The sequence below is a fragment of the Pseudophryne corroboree genome, chromosome 6, assembly GCF_028390025.1.
Source record: "Pseudophryne corroboree isolate aPseCor3 chromosome 6, aPseCor3.hap2, whole genome shotgun sequence".
NCBI classification, from domain to species: Eukaryota; Metazoa; Chordata; class Amphibia; order Anura; family Myobatrachidae; genus Pseudophryne; species Pseudophryne corroboree.
Genome location: NC_086449.1, coordinates 412130424 through 412147158, shown reverse-complemented (window position 1 = coordinate 412147158; position 16735 = coordinate 412130424). Strand labels below are relative to the sequence as shown.

General features: G+C 42.5%; 1 protein-coding gene across 3 annotated transcripts in view; it reads right to left on the bottom strand.

Annotated features, from left to right (window-relative positions):
- SEMA3D (semaphorin 3D) overlaps nt 1–16735 on the bottom strand; it is a 293106-nt gene that overhangs the window by 140317 nt on the left and 136054 nt on the right. The window lies entirely within an intron of this gene.

Sequence of the window (16735 nt, the reverse complement as noted above, 5' to 3'; positions counted from 1 at the left end):
CCCCGCCGCGCTGCCCGCTCTCCACCTCGTTCCCAATGCCGCGGCGGCACCCGGCCTCCATCCGACTCCTCATGCTGCTGGCTGCAGCAGGTGTCACTGTCTGCCAGCCATGTCTCCTACCCTCCATACTTTAAGTAAGTGTGTGTGTGTGCCCCCTCTGTGTTCCATGTCTCCCCCCTCCGCTCCTAGCTAAAGTGCCTGTGTTCCTTGTCTCCCCCCTCTTCTCCTAACTAAAGTGTATGTGTCCCTGCATTATTTTGGCTCATTCAGTGTACTGTAATGTGAATTTCGGCTCATTCTACATGCAGTAAATAATGTGAATTTCGGCTCATACATTGTGCTATAATGTGAATTTTGGCTCATTCTGCGTGCTATAATGTGAATTTTGGCTCATTCTGCGCGCTATAATGTGAATTTCGGCCCAGTCAGTGTGCTATAATGTGAATTTCGGCTCATTCAGTGTGCTATAACGTGAATTTTGGCTCATTCTGCGTGCTATAATGTGAATTTTGGCTCATTCTGCGTGCTATGATGTGCATTTCGGCTCATTCTGCGTGCTATGATGTGCATTTCGGCTCATTCTGCGTGCTATGATGTGCATTTCGGCTCATTCTGCGTGCTATGATGTGCATTTCGGCTCATTCAGTGTGCTATGATGTGAATTTCGGCTCATTCTGCGTGCTATAACGTGAATTTTGGCTCATTCTGCGTGCTATAATGTGAATTTCGGCTCATACAGTGTGCTATAATGTGAATTTCGGCTCATTCAGTGTGCTATAATGTGAATTTTGGCTCATTCTGCGTGCTATAACGTGAATTTTGGCTCATTCTGCGTGCTATAATGTGAATTTCGGCACATTCAGTGTGCTATAATGTGAATTTCGGCTCATTCATTGTGCTATAATGTGAATTTCGGCTCATTCTGTGTGCTGTAGAAACAGAATTTGTCGGCAGATAAGAACCACTTGGCCCATGTAGTCTGCCCCTTTTTTTTTTTTTACATTATTTTTTATCTCTAACCTTATCTGATCCTTATTTCTTTGTAAGAATATCCTTATGTCTATTCCATGCATGTTTAAATTGCCCTACTGTCTTAGCCTCTACCACCCCTGATGGAAGGAATGGCGATTCGCCAGTCTGTATCACCAGTGCGCAGGGTTCTCTCCACTAACTGGCAACATTTTATTAGTAATGGCAACAATAGGAAATTTAGAAGCGAACGGGAAGGGCATTACTAAGTGGGAGGGGCTATGATTAGGGGGAGGAGTCATAATTCTTAAACCGCCCCCCCTAAAAGTTAAGTCTAGATCCGCCACTGGTGGCAGCATTAGCATATTTTCATACACCTGCTGCATACGGGAGCCCAGCTGCGAATACATTACCATACATCTCTGAATCAGGCCCTTACGCACAGACGCATATTTTTATATAAATTACAATGCATTAATACAGTAGTGTTTAGCACTTTTGGATTTTATCTTCTCACATACAATTAAAATATCTCTTAACCTGCAAGGGCCAGAGTGAATATAACCATGCTGGTGATTTATTGTACAGTACGTTATGCCAACCTGAACTGGAGAAGATCTAGTATATTTATGCAAATACTGGCTTTTAGTAGTGATGTGCACCGGAAATTTTTCGGGTTTTGTGTTTTGGTTTTGGGTTCGGTTCCCCGGCCGTGTTTTGGGTTCGACCGCGTTTTGGCAAAACCTCACCGAATTTTTTTTGTCGGATTCGGGTGTGTTTTGGATTCGGGTGTTTTTTAAAAAAAAAACTAAAAAACAGCTTAAATCATAGAATTTGTGGGTCATTTTGATCCCAAAGTATTATTAACCTCAAAAACCATAATTTACACTCATTTTCAGTCTATTCTGAATACCTCACACCTCACAATATTATTTTTAGTCCTAAAATTTGCACCTAGGTCGCTGGATGACTAAGCTAAGCGACCCTAGTGGCCGACACAAACACCGGGCCCATCTAGGAGTGGCACTGCAGTGTCACGCAGGATGTCCCTTCCAAAAAACCCTCCCCAAACAGCACATGACGCAAAGAAAAAAAGAGGCGCAATGAGGTAGCTGTGTGAGTAAGATAAGCGACCCTAGTGGCCGACACAAACACCGGGCCCATCTAGGAGTGGCACTGCAGTGTTACGCAGGATGTCCCTTGCAAAAAACACTCCCCAAACAGCACATGACGCAAAGAAAAAAAGAGGCGCAATGAGGTAGCTGTGTGAGTAAGATAAGCGACCCTAGTGGCCGACACAAACACCGGGCCCATCTAGGAGTGGCACTGCAGTGTCACGCAGGATGTCCCTTCCAAAAAACCCTCCCCAAACAGCACATGACGCAAAGAAAAAAAGAGGCGCAATGAGGTAGCTGTGTGAGTAAGATAAGCGACCCTAGTGGCCGACACAAACACCGGGCCCATCTAGGAGTGGCACTGCAGTGTCACGCAGGATGGCCCTTCCAAAAAACACTCCCCAAACAGCACATGACGCAAAGAAAAAAAGAGGCGCAATGAGGTAGCTGTGTGAGTAAGATAAGCGACCCTAGTGGCCGACACAAACACCGGGCCCATCTAGGAGTGGCACTGCAGTGTCACGCAGGATGTCCCTTCCAAAAAACCCTCCCCAAACAGCACATGACGCAAAGAAAAAAAGAGGCGCAATGAGGTAGCTGTGTGAGTAAGATAAGCGACCCTAGTGGCCGACACAAACACCGGGCCCATCTAGGAGTGGCACTGCAGTGTCACGCAGGATGGCCCTTCCAAAAAACATTCCACAAACAGCACATGACGCAAATAAAAATTAAAGAAAAAAGAGGTGCAAGATGGAATTGTCCTTGGGCCCTCCCACCCACCCTTATGTTGTATAAACAGGACATGCACACTTTAACCAACCCATCATTTCAGTGACAGGGTCTGCCACACGACTGTGACTGAAATGACGGGTTGGTTTGGACCCCCACCAAAAAAGAAGCAATTAATCTCTCCTTGCACAAACTGGCTCTACAGAGGCAAGATGTCCACCTCATCATCATCCTCCGATATATCACTGTGTACATCCCCCTCCTCACAGATTATCAATTCGTCCCCACTGGAATCCACCATCTCAGCTCCCTGTGTACTTTGTGGAGGCAATTGCTGCTGGTCAATGTCTCCACGGAGGAATTGATTATAATTCATTTTAATGAACATCATCTTCTCCACATTTTCTGGATGTAACCTCGTACGCCGATTGCTGACAAGGTGAGCGGCGGCACTAAACACTCTTTCGGAGTACACACTTGTGGGAGGGCAACTTAGGTAGAATAAAGCCAGTTTGTGCAAGGGCCTCCAAATTGCCTCTTTTTCCTGCCAGTATAAGTACGGACTGTGTGACGTGCCTACTTGGATGCGGTCACTCATATAATCCTCCACCATTCTTTCAATGGTGAGAGAATCATATGCAGTGACAGTAGACGACATGTCCGTAATCGTTGTCAGGTCCTTCAGTCCGGACCAGATGTCAGCATCAGCAGTCGCTCCAGACTGCCCTGCATCACCGCCAGCGGGTGGGCTCGGAATTCTGAGCCTTTTCCTCGCACCCCCAGTTGCGGGAGAACGTGAAGGAGGAGATGTTGACAGGTCGCGTTCCGCTTGACTTGACAATTTTCTCACCAGCAGGTCTTTCAACCCCAGCAGACTTGTGTCTGCCGGAAAGAGAGATCCAAGGTAGGCTTTAAATCTAGGATCGAGCACGGTGGCCAAAATGTAGTGCTCTGATTTCAACAGATTGACCACCCGTGAATCCTTGTTAAGCGAATTAAGGGCTCCATCCACAAGTCCCACATGCCTAGCGGAATCGCTCCGTGTTAGCTCCTCCTTCAATGTCTCCAGCTTCTTCTGAAAAAGCCTGATGAGGGGAATGACCTGACTCAGGCTGGCAGTGTCTGAACTGACTTCACGTGTGGCAAGTTCAAAGGGCATCAGAACCTTGCACAACGTTGAAATCATTCTCCACTGCACTTGAGACAGGTGCATTCCACCTCCTATATCGTGCTCAATTGTATAGGCTTGAATGGCCTTTTGCTGCTCCTCCAACCTCTGAAGCATATAGAGGGTTGAATTCCACCTCGTTACCACTTCTTGCTTCAGATGATGGCAGGGCAGGTTCAGTAGTTTTTGGTGGTGCTCCAGTCTTCTGTACGTGGTGCCTGTACGCCGAAAGTGTCCCGCAATTCTTCTGGCCACCGACAGCATCTCTTGCACGCCCCTGTCGTTTTTTAAAAAATTCTGCACCACCAAATTCAAGGTATGTGCAAAACATGGGACGTGCTGGAATTTGCCCATATTTAATGCACACACAATATTGCTGGCGTTGTCCGATGCCACAAATCCACAGGAGAGTCCAATTGGGGTAAGCCATTCCGCGATGATCTTCCTCAGTTGCCGTAAGAGGTTTTCAGCTGTGTGCGTATTCTGGAAAGCGGTGATACAAAGCGTAGCCTGCCTAGGAAAGAGTTGGCGTTTGCGAGATGCTGCTACTGGTGCCGCCGCTGCTGTTCTTGCGGCGGGAGTCCATACATCTACCCAGTGGGCTGTCACAGTCATATAGTCCTGACCCTGCCCTGCTCCACTTGTCCACATGTCCGTGGTTAAGTGGACATTGGGTACAGCTGCATTTTTTAGGACACTGGTGAGTCTTTTTCTGAGGTCTGTGTACATTTTCGGTATCGCCTGCCTAGAGAAGTGGAACCTAGATGGTATTTGGTAACGGGGGCACACTACCTCAAGAAATTGTCTAGTTCCCTGTGAACTAACGGCGGATACCGGACGCACGTCTAACACCAACATAGTTGTCAAGGCCTCAGTTATCCGCTTTGCAGCAGGATGACTGCTGTGATATTTCATCTTCCTCGCAAAGGACTGTTGGACAGTCAATTGCTTACTGGAAGTAGTACAAGTGGTCTTCCGACTTCCCCTCTGGGATGACCATCGACTTCCAGCAGCAACAACAGCAGCGCCAGCAGCAGTAGGCGTTACACGCAAGGATGCATCGGAGGAATCCCAGGCAGGAGAGGACTCATCAGAATTGCCAGTGACATGGCCTGCAGGACTATTGGCATTCCTGGGGAAGGAGGAAATTGACACTGAGGGAGTTGGTGGGGTGGTTTGCGTGAGCTTGGTTACAAGAGGAAGGGATTTACTGGTCAGTGGACTGCTTCCGCTGTCACCCAAAGTTTTTGAACTTGTCACTGACTTATTATGAATGCGCTGCAGGTGACGTATAAGGGAGGATGTTCCGAGGTGGTTAACGTCCTTACCCCTACTTATTACAGCTTGACAAAGGCAACACACGGCTTGACACCTGTTGTCCGCATTTCTGTTGAAATACCTCCACACTGAAGAGCTGATTTTTTGGGTATTTTCACCAGGCATGTCAACGGCCATATTCCTCCCACGGACAACAGGTGTCTCCCCGGGTGCCTGACTTAAACAAACCACCTCACCATCAGAATCCTCCTGGTCAATTTCCTCCCCAGCGCCAGCAACACCCATATCCTCCTCATCCTGGTGTACTTCAACACTGACATCTTCAATCTGACTATCAGGAACTGGACTGCGGGTGCTCCTTCCAGCACTTGCAGGGGGCGTGCAAATGGTGGAAGGCGCATGCTCTTCACGTCCAGTGTTGGGAAGGTCAGGCATCGCAACCGACACAATTGGACTCTCCTTGTGGATTTGGGATTTCGAAGTACGCACAGTTCTTTGCGGTGCTTTTGCCAGCTTGAGTCTTTTCAGTTTTCTAGCGAGAGGCTGAGTGCTTCCATCCTCATGTGAAGCTGAACCACTAGCCATGAACATAGGCCAGGGCCTCAGCCGTTCCTTGCCACTCCGTGTGGTAAATGGCATATTGGCAAGTTTACGCTTCTCCTCCGACAATTTTATTTTAGGTTTTGGAGTCCTTTTTTTACTGATATTTGGTGTTTTGGATTTGACATGCTCTGTACTATGACATTGGGCATCGGCCTTGGCAGACGACGTTGCTGGCATTTCATCGTCTCGGCCATGACTAGTGGCAGCAGCTTCAGCACGAGGTGGAAGTGGATCTTGATCTTTCCCTAATTTTGGAACCTCAACATTTTTGTTCTCCATATTTTAATAGGCACAACTAAAAGGCACCTCAGGTAAACAATGGAGATGGATGGATACTAGTATACTTATGGATGGACTGCCGAGTGCCGACACAGAGGTAGCTACAGCCGTGGACTACCGTACTGTGTCTGCTGCTAATATAGACTGGATGATAATGAGATGAAATCAATATATATATATGTATGTATATATAATATCACTAGTACTGCAGCCGGACAGGTAGATAATATATTTATTAGGTAATGATGACTGATGATGGACCTGCTGGACACTGTCAGCTCAGCAGCACCGCAGACTGCTACAGTAAGCTACTATACTATAGTAGTATGTACAAAGAAGAAAGAAAAAAAAAAACCACGGGTAGGTGGTATACAATTATGGATGGACTGCCGAGTGCCGACACAGAGGTAGCTACAGCCGTGGACTAACGTACTGTGTCTGCTGCTAATATAGACTGGATGATTGATAATGAGATGAAATCAATATATATATGTATGTATATATAATATCACTAGTACTGCAGCCGGACAGGTAGATAATATATTTATTAGGTAATGATGACTGATGACGGACCTGCTGGACACTGTCAGCTCAGCAGCACCGCAGACTGCTACAGTAAGCTACTATACTATAGTAGTATGTACAAAGAAGAAAGAAAAAAAAAACCACGGGTAGGTGGTATACAATTATGGATGGACTGCCGAGTGCCGACACAGAGGTAGCTACAGCCGTGGACTAACGTACTGTGTCTGCTGCTAATATAGACTGGATGATTGATAATGAGATGAAATCAATATATATATATGTATGTATATATAATATCACTAGTACTGCAGCCGGACAGGTAGATAATATATTTATTAGGTAATGATGACTGATGACGGACCTGCTGGACACTGTCAGCTCAGCAGCACCGCAGACTGCTACAGTAAGCTACTATACTATAGTAGTATGTACAAAGAAGAAAGAAAAAAAAAAACCACGGGTAGGTGGTATACAATTATGGATGGACTGCCGAGTGCCGACACAGAGGTAGCTACAGCCGTGGACTAACGTACTGTGTCTGCTGCTAATATAGACTGGATGATTGATAATGAGATGAAATCAATATATATATGTATGTATATATAATATCACTAGTACTGCAGCCGGACAGGTAGATAATATATTTATTAGGTAATGATGACTGATGACGGACCTGCTGGACACTGTCAGCTCAGCAGCACCGCAGACTGCTACAGTAAGCTACTATACTATAGTAGTATGTACAAAGAAGAAAGAAAAAAAAAACCACGGGTAGGTGGTATACAATTATGGATGGACTGCCGAGTGCCGACACAGAGGTAGCTACAGCCGTGGACTAACGTACTGTGTCTGCTGCTAATATAGAGTCTAGACTGGATGATAAATTATTGATAATGAGATGAAATCAATATAATATCACTAGTACTGCAGCCGGACAGGTACTATATATATTTATTATGTAATGACTGATGACGGACCTGCTGGACACTGTCAGGTCAGCAGCACCGCAGACTGCTACAGTAAGCTACTATAGTAGTATGTATAAAGAAGAATGAAAAAAAAAAACCACGGGTAGGTGGTATACAATATTATATATATATATATATATATATATATTATATACAATTATATATATATATATATATATATATATTAAACTGGTGGTGATTGATTATTAAACTGGTGGTCAGGTCACGTTGCAACTTGCAACTAGTACTCCGAGTCCTAAGCAGACAATCACAAAATATATTATTATACTGGTGGTCAGTGTGGTCACAACAATGGCAGTGTGGCACTGACTCTGGCAGCAAAAGTGTGCACTGTACGTTATATGTACTCCTGAGTCCTGCTCTCAGACTCTAACTGCTCCCCACTGTCAGTGTCTCCCCCACAAGTCAGATAATTAATACAATACACAGTCACACTATCTAATCTATATCACTTCAGCAAGTAGTATAGTAGTATAGTAGTACTCCTCCTAATAGTAATAATGCTCCCCAAAATACTGTGTCTCTCTCGTCTCTACTGTGTCTCTCTCTTCTCTAAACGGAGAGGACGCCAGCCACGTCCTCTCCCTATGACTCTCAATGCACGTGTGAAAATGGCGGCGACGCGCGGCTCCTTATATAGAATCCGAGTCTCGCGAGAATCCGACAGCGGGATGATGACGTTCGGGCGCGCTCGGGTTAACCGAGCAAGGCGGGAAGATCCGAGTCGCTCGGACCCGTGAAGAAAAAAACTGAAGTTCGGGCGGGTTCGGATTCAGAGGAACCGAACCCGCTTATCACTAGCTTTTAGGCGTTTGTTTAAGACAAGTAAGATGCTATGTTATCACTATATATGAAAAAGGATCATACCATTTTTTATTTCATTGTATAAGCAATATAAGCTCCCACTCAAAAAAATGTCAAAACAAATAACAAAGGAATTGATAAAAAAAAAACTTGTACTTGACCTTTATTTCTCAATATTCATTCTAATCTGCTGTCTAATGCTGTTGCTATTATTGGCGGTTATTCATATGTGGAGGCAAAGCAAAAAAGCAAGCAACTGGGCAAAACCATGTTGCACTGCAGGTGGAACAGTTAGCTGTAACATGTGCAGAGAGATTTAGATTTGGGTTGGGTGTGTCCAAACTGAAATCTAAATTGTAGTGTAAAAATAAAGCTGTCTAACATATGTGGGCTACATGCAAAAGCAGATAGTATTTACTCTGCACAGAAAAAATATGAATGTATTTGATCCCCTTCCATTGCAAAATGGTTTGTTCCAGACACAGAGTTATGTGCTTTTTCTGCCTTGCTTACACATCCAAATCAGGCCCAATGTGCCATGTATTAGCTTTGGGTATTGGGAAAGTTACCTCGCAAGCTGACCTCATAAAACACTATTTTGGTTATTCTGAGATATAACTTAACTACTTATTTAGGACGATTTATAATCAATAATTCATGGCCCACTTAATCAAGATCTGCCCATCATCCTGTACATACATCAGACCATTTTGGCATTCAGATCTGCATGCAGCACTAAGGAAACATGAGTTTAGCTTTCATTGAGCTCTCCATTCCTAAGTGAATGCGGCTCAGGCTCATTGCCTGTCACACTATCGTATTTCTGTCTGCAACAATAAACCGTTCATAATTGAGCAGTTATGCAGATAAGGCTGTTTTCTGTCATTAGCTATGGAAATCTCTATATGTAAAGTTAAATTAAATTCATTCTGAAATAAAAACTACCTGTGCTGGTCAAACCTCATGATATATAAGATGGAGCAATTGTTCCTGCTTAGAAGTGTGAATGTGCCTGTCCATGGTCAGTTATACATCTGTGTGATTCATTTACTGGAATAGTTTTAGTTGATTTGTTGATTATGTAGAAAAATGCAATGTCAGTAGCAATTCTGCATGGATGAAATGTATAGCACTCTCTGGGCCTGGGTCAGAGCTGCACAGAAGTTGGGCCGCATATAGTATGCAGCTACATTATGTTCTCAGACTTTTTTCTAAACTCTTTGTATTTAGAGTTGGCTGCATCTATGCAATTGCACTTCCCCAATCAATACACTCTCCAGGCCCTCCAGATAATGCTGGGCCCAGGACATTAGTACCCCCCCCCCCCCATCAGTGCCTCTGCACGCTGGCCACACTCCGTCAGAAAAATTAGCCTACTGTATGTGTGGTCACCAAGTTGCAACTTAGCCACACTCTGAATCGCTTGTGTTTGCTCGCAGCTGTGTATGCGCAGCTATGGAACATGCACAGTGTGAAAAATCATAAGATTTATCCACAAAACAAATGTTCATGCACCTTGGAATCAGTGCCTCTCTGAGTAAAGAGTAAGCTGTTAAGTGAGTACCTTTAACTTTGTAGTAATGGAGCCTAGATCAGTGATGTAGAGAGCTGTGGCGGGCCCAGGTACATTTTTGGGGCCTAATTGCAGGAGGCTTGACTTCACCCACTTATACAAATTAATGGAAAAAACAAGTATTTTCAGCACTCTGAGTGCAATTTTGGGAGGAGCATCATGCCCCTCAGCCAGGGACAAATCCAGAGGGGGGCACGACCAGTGTGATCCCCCTCCCCTCTGCACAGACAGAAGAGACTGCTGCTGCACCTCCACAGCGCAGCCAGCGCACAGCAACATGTGCTGGCTGAAGAGCGAAGCTGCTGCTGCTGACAGGTAGGGGAACCGGGGGGATGGCAGTGGACCCGGACCCACCCCAGGCCCCTCCATCAGACCCGGGCATGGGTTATTAGTAACTGCTGCCCCTCCCTCTCAGTGGCAGTGGCCTAGATAAGAGGACTTTTAAATAGATTCTTCAGTATGTCAACTCATGGGGTCTATTTACTAAACCTTTGGATGGAGATAAAGTGGATGGAGATAAAGTACCAGCCAATCAGCTCTTAACTGTCATGTTACAGGCTCTGTTTAAAAAATGGCAGTTAAGAGCTGGTTGGTTGGGACTTTATCTTCGTCCACCTTTATCTCCATCCAATGCTTAGTAAATAGACCACAATGTGTCCTAGGATGAAAAGAAACCTCTTATTTTATAGGTAAGTCTACTCTTTAAAACTTGATCTCACGAGCCAAACAATAAATAAATAAATAAATCAACTTTTACTAAACAAAATACAGTTGTCATAATTCTAATCATAGTTGCCGACAATTTAAAAATGCTCTCGGGGAGATATCAGTGAGCAGGCGCTGCTGGGAGGTGCGCAGAGATTTGTTGTGAATCACTTCTTTTGGCCATCCCCAAAGAGAACTGTCACTGATTTCGTACTGAATGCAGGAGATATCACAGATATTGTTACAGTATTTTAAATAGCAGTGATATTAGATATTGACAATTGCACAAAATGTAAAGGCTGAGTCTTAGAAAAATAGCCCCCTTTGTGGCAAATGTTGGGCCATAGGGGGTCATTCCGAGTTGATCGCTCGCTGCCAATTTTCACAGCGCATCGATCAGGTGAAAAAATTGCATTTATGCGCATGCATATGCCCCACAATGCGCACGCGCGACGTACGGGTACAAAGCCCTTTGTGGTTGTGCTCAGGTTCTAGCGAAGTTTTTCTTCGCACTGATGGCCGCAAGAAGATTGACAGGAAGGGGGCTTTTCTGGATGTCAACTGACCATTTTCAGGGAGTGTTTGGAAAAACGCAGGCGTGTCTGAAAAAATGCAGGCATGGCTGGGCGTTCGCTGGGCGAGTGTATGACGTCAAATCTGGACACAAATAGGCTGAAGTGATCACAAGCGCTGAGTAGGTTCAGAGCTACTCTGAAACTGCATAAACTGTTTTTGCAAAGCTCGCCTGCACAAGCGTTCACACTTCTGCTAAGCTAAAATACACTCCCCAGTGGGCGGCGGCATAGCATTTGCATGGCTGCTAAAACTAGCTAGCGAGCGATCAACTCGGAATGACCACCATAGTGTACTGTATAACACAAATAGTGTGCCCTGTAAAAAATACAAATCAGTTTAAGTCTCACATATATGAAAATCCAATACCCAAAATTGGATACTGACACTTTTGCTTTCTCATGCTTGTTTCAATCACAAAATTATAAAAAATATTGTATAAAATTACCTTCCGGTTATGTGTATAAGATGTATATGAAATACAAATAAATTTTCGTATATAGACTTGGGTCTCATTCCCAAGATATCTCATTATGGTTTGCAAATATTCCAAAATACTGAAAAATTCAAAATAAAAAATGTTTCTTGTCCCAAGCATTTCAGATATGAGAGCCTGTGGGTCAGATGTACTAAGCATGAAAAGTGTTAAATTGCACAGTGATAAAGTACCAACCAACCAGCTCCTGTCATTTTTCAAACCCAGCCTGTAAATGGCCAGAGATGCTGATTGGTTGTTACTTTATCACCATGCAATTTATCACTTTTGTAGGCTTAGTACATCTCCCCCTCAATCTCTAATACCTGTTACGTTCATATATTATCAAAACATAGATAATGAAATAATATTTCTTCACCTTTAAAAAGCTGGTGAAGGATTTATACTGTATCTTTATTTACTACTCTGCATTGGGTGCTAATGCCATTTCCCAGGCTAAGCTGTAAAGTTACTATAATTTGTTGTGACAGTCCTATATGTATCAGAACTGTAACAAAAACCATCTGTTTCCTGACCTATCTGTGCCAATGTCTGGTTAACAACCCAAGCATAACATTTTTGAAATGTAAACCACTTTTCTATTTTTTTTTTTTTTTTGTATATACTAATAGATGAGTTATTTGCCTAAAATCTTGATTGTGATTGCGAAACCTAAGTTAAATAAATAAAATGTCTTTACTGGGAGTGAGGCAAGGTGGGCACGAGAACACTTGCTGTACATGCCAGGCTGGTGTTAGTTTTGTACACAAAAGTTATCTTTCTTTTGAGATGCAATTCGAGTACTCAGAAGTAGAGTATTTAGTATGTAGAAGTAGAATTTAGTATAGCACCTACAGTGGACAGTTGTATTGATTTTAGTAGGAACTTTGTATCACTTACCTAGGCAACCAGCAGATTTTTCAGTAACTTGTTAGGCAATACAACCTTGTTTATCTTACAGCAGGACACAGGTTATGGCTACATCATATCAGTTAGGAAATATCTGGGAAGGTTAGCTTTAGGCTGCTGGAGGAGGGGGGAGGTGGGTGTCAGGTTAGGGTCAGGCTGCAGGGAAGGAGGGTTAGGGGGTAGACAAGAGGAGGGGTTAGACTACTTATGTACCAGGTGTTAGGATTCTGTGCATCAGGATGCCACTGTCGGGATTCTAACTGACGGCATCCCAAGCTCTGGGATCCCGATACCATCCACTACAGCTAACCACCCACAAGATTTTCAGCATTGCTACACTCTTCAACATGCTATTATATTAGAGATGAGCTGGTTCGGATTTACTCGATTAATAACGCCAGAATTATCGCAAGTTCTCTTTTTCTGGATTTTTCTTATTGGCTAACCAAAACACATGACGTCCGTGAGCCAATAAAGAGATTCGGGTAAATCCGAGTAAAACTGAACCAGCTCATCTCTATATTATAATATATGTTGATCTTCTGTTTCATTTATATTTTCTAGTCTCCAAAGCCTAACATTTGGCAGTCCTCAGCTATGGAAGCTGAAAGAGACCATCAATGCAACCAACGAATGCACACCAATTTCATTTATAATTGTACATGTATTTTTATATGCATTTTTACTTAATTACACCATGTAAGCTACAATTATTTTCTTATTTTATTCAATAAGTCAGTAAGCAAACAAAAAGTTAAGTCATACAAACGAACAAGTTGTTACAGAACTATACAAGGGAATGTATAAACAGGCTTATACCTGACACTAGTGAATATTAGCTTTTGATTATAAATGCTTCATATACTGTATGCTTTCCCAATCTTCAATACCATGAACAATGTGTTTTCTTAGCTCAAGTATAAGTTACATACACACATTAAATTAAACTTTGTAGTTGGCAGAAGAATATTGCAATTGCATTCAGAAGCCATTGCTAGTAAATTAGATAATATTTTTTTCTTAATAAAAGCCCTAGACCACTTTTCATTATAAGATTTGCTAACTTCATACTACGTTTTGTACCAATGAAAAGGAAATATTTTTTATAGCCATCAAAGATTAAGGCAAAGACGTATAGTAGAAGATGGTCTTAGCTGTTTATTAAACAAAGAGTAAATAACATCAGAGGAGTTGCTGAGTTGCGTACAAGAGAATCCACTCTGAAATGACTGGAAGTTGATACTATCATAAATATTTTGATACAACGAAATTGGCAAGAAAGCTATTGTTTTTCCTGAGGCTTTTAGCAGTTGTGCAAATCTTAACTTAAAAATGTGTGATTTTTTAATTGTATTTTTACATTTATTAGATTTCAGATTTTATTTCAACTAATAGGTTTATGTATCAGTTGTAAAAATTGAGATATAACACTGGGCATGTGTGCTACATTTATTTCAAGTACTATTTTTTCCTACAGGGGATCAAGTCCTATTCATTCAATCTAATGTGTGGTCTACCGGAGAGACTCAGTTTCAAGGTCAAATTCCCTAAGCTAGATTTCATTTAATTGAATCACTCACCAGTGATTATACAGCTACAGTGTGGGTTTGTGTCAACGGATAAGCAGTTTGTTAGCTATCTCTGGCAAAACGTGTTATTTAAGTACAATTTATTTTATTGATATTGTATTAATTTTGTGTTTTGACTTCACATAGCAAAAACCCTGAAAATTGTATCGTAAAGAGAATATTATTTGTAGTGAAACAAATATGTTGATTTTATGGGTAGAAAGATGTGAAAAATATCTAGTTCTGAAAACCTCAATTATGATAGATTTCCCCATGAAATAAAACATATATTGCAATGCAGGAGAATTACAGAGAAAAGCAGAGAATGTACATTAGTATGTCTTAACAGCATTGTAGTCACTGGGCAAAGCATTGCACTGGGGCCCCTAACCACCCATTCATGGGAACCAATAAAAAAAAATCATAACATGACCATCCTGTGGTCATGCACCGTGTCTCCATACAGTGAATGGCTGTCAGCACTCTGATTTGTGGACAGTCTAGCCATCCACCAGTCAGCATACTGAAAGCCATTCACTGTTTGATTGCAGGCTGGGAGGCTGGTAGAGAGGCAGCCTCGTCATTCTGATTGTGTGACCACCACTACCCCGTGCTCAAATGCCCCTAGAATTGTGGGGCCCTAGGCAGCTGCCCAGTGTGCCTATAACTTAAGAGGACCTTGGTCTGTGACTAGTTATAACTACTAAAAATTCAAAAAGGGAGATGGAAATTCAGGCAGAATGCATGTTGGAAAGATCAGCAATAATAGTTTTTTGCACAATTCCAAAAAGGTCGAATCTGGTGTCTGATATTTACAGTAAATACAACTAATAGAACACTTGGCTGTAAAAGATTTCAAATGTCACACCAATTAAAGCCTTCTCTCTTTGCTGGTTAAACCAGGGCTTACTAGTGTTAACTACCCTCCCTCCTCTTTTGAGGTAATCTCTTTTTTCTGGATAGTGTGCTTGCTAATGGGTCAAGCTACAATTTCAAACAACCCATATCCTGATAGAGTAATCGATGTACAGTAAATACTCTTATTACTTAATATATGTATGTGGTTGCCGTCATGATAAATGAAATCTATAGGCCAAGTTTTATATAACTAACAAGGTATTCTACCCGTTCTTTGCACTGGATTTTATGTTTTTCACGGTTGTAAATATAGTTAATGTAAGTAAATATTAATCCATGGTTCTTGGCATTACCTGAGGAGCACCCATAGCAGATACAGTAAAAAGTGACAGGATTATTTCTGTAGTTTATTAAATTAAACACACTGAAGGTGCAATCCAAATTTTGATCTGATTGTCCGTTTGGGCATTATCATTTGTGCAACGCAATCCACGCATTGGTAAAGACGTCATTATGTCAACCCCTTTTCATCCCCTTAGGGGAGGTTTATTAAAATTCTAATTACGTAATTTTCCTATTCCCCACGTGCAGAATACCTATGTTAAATTCTATTTTCCTAACATAGCGGGACGTAAGAGAATTAGTGATGATTCAGTCAGTGAGTGAGGGCTTTCGTATATATATATATATATATATATATATATATATATATATATATTAGAGATTTATGCATATCTCTGTCCTATTTAGGTGGATGGCACTTGCCAAAGTCTCTCAGTCTGTGACATAGGGCATTTTGGGTGGGAACTGGGCATTGAAAATACTACTGCTTGCAACCACCCTTACATGTGGGAGTGTTATGGGAGTTTTCATGTATAAGTATCAAAAGCTGTTGCAACTCTGGGTTGTGTATACAGAGAAAGGGAAGCCTGTTTATGACATATCTCTTACACCTATGAAAGGGCTGATGCAAGTGCATATACTAATGATGATGACTGCAGCAGCCAACTTACAATCAATGGGTGACATGGGTTTCCGCTTGCACATGCACAAAATCCTGCATTAGTTGAATGTAATATTGTATTAGCATAATGTGTTAGAACTCTGTTTTGCTGTGTTTTCCTGGAAGTATGTTTCCCCGACACCAGGGGTCACCAGGGATCCTGTTATGTGAGCTGCAGTACTATGCAGTGCTGCTCTTTGGACTGATCGATTAATTCATTACCAGCATGGATTACACCTGGCAGCTGCCTATTTAGTATGTCTGTTCCTAGCACTCAGAGCTGGGTAATTAATGTTTCCTGTTCAAGATTTCTGGATCTGCCAAGCCAAGGAACTTCTTTTTGGATTAATGTTTCATGTTTTGCCTTGCCAAGATTCCAGGATACCTACTCCTATTTATGTTCCTGTGAGCTTCTGTGGCTGCCTGTTATGCACACCAGTGCCTGCAGGAAAGTACTGGTGTCAGAACTGTTATGCACTCCAGTGTCTGCAGGAATGTACTGGTGTTTGAACTGTTATGCAAAACAGATGGACTCACAGACAAACTGGGGGATATGACATAACGTACACAGAAGGTGATAGGGTAACAAAATACACACAAAGTGAACAGAGA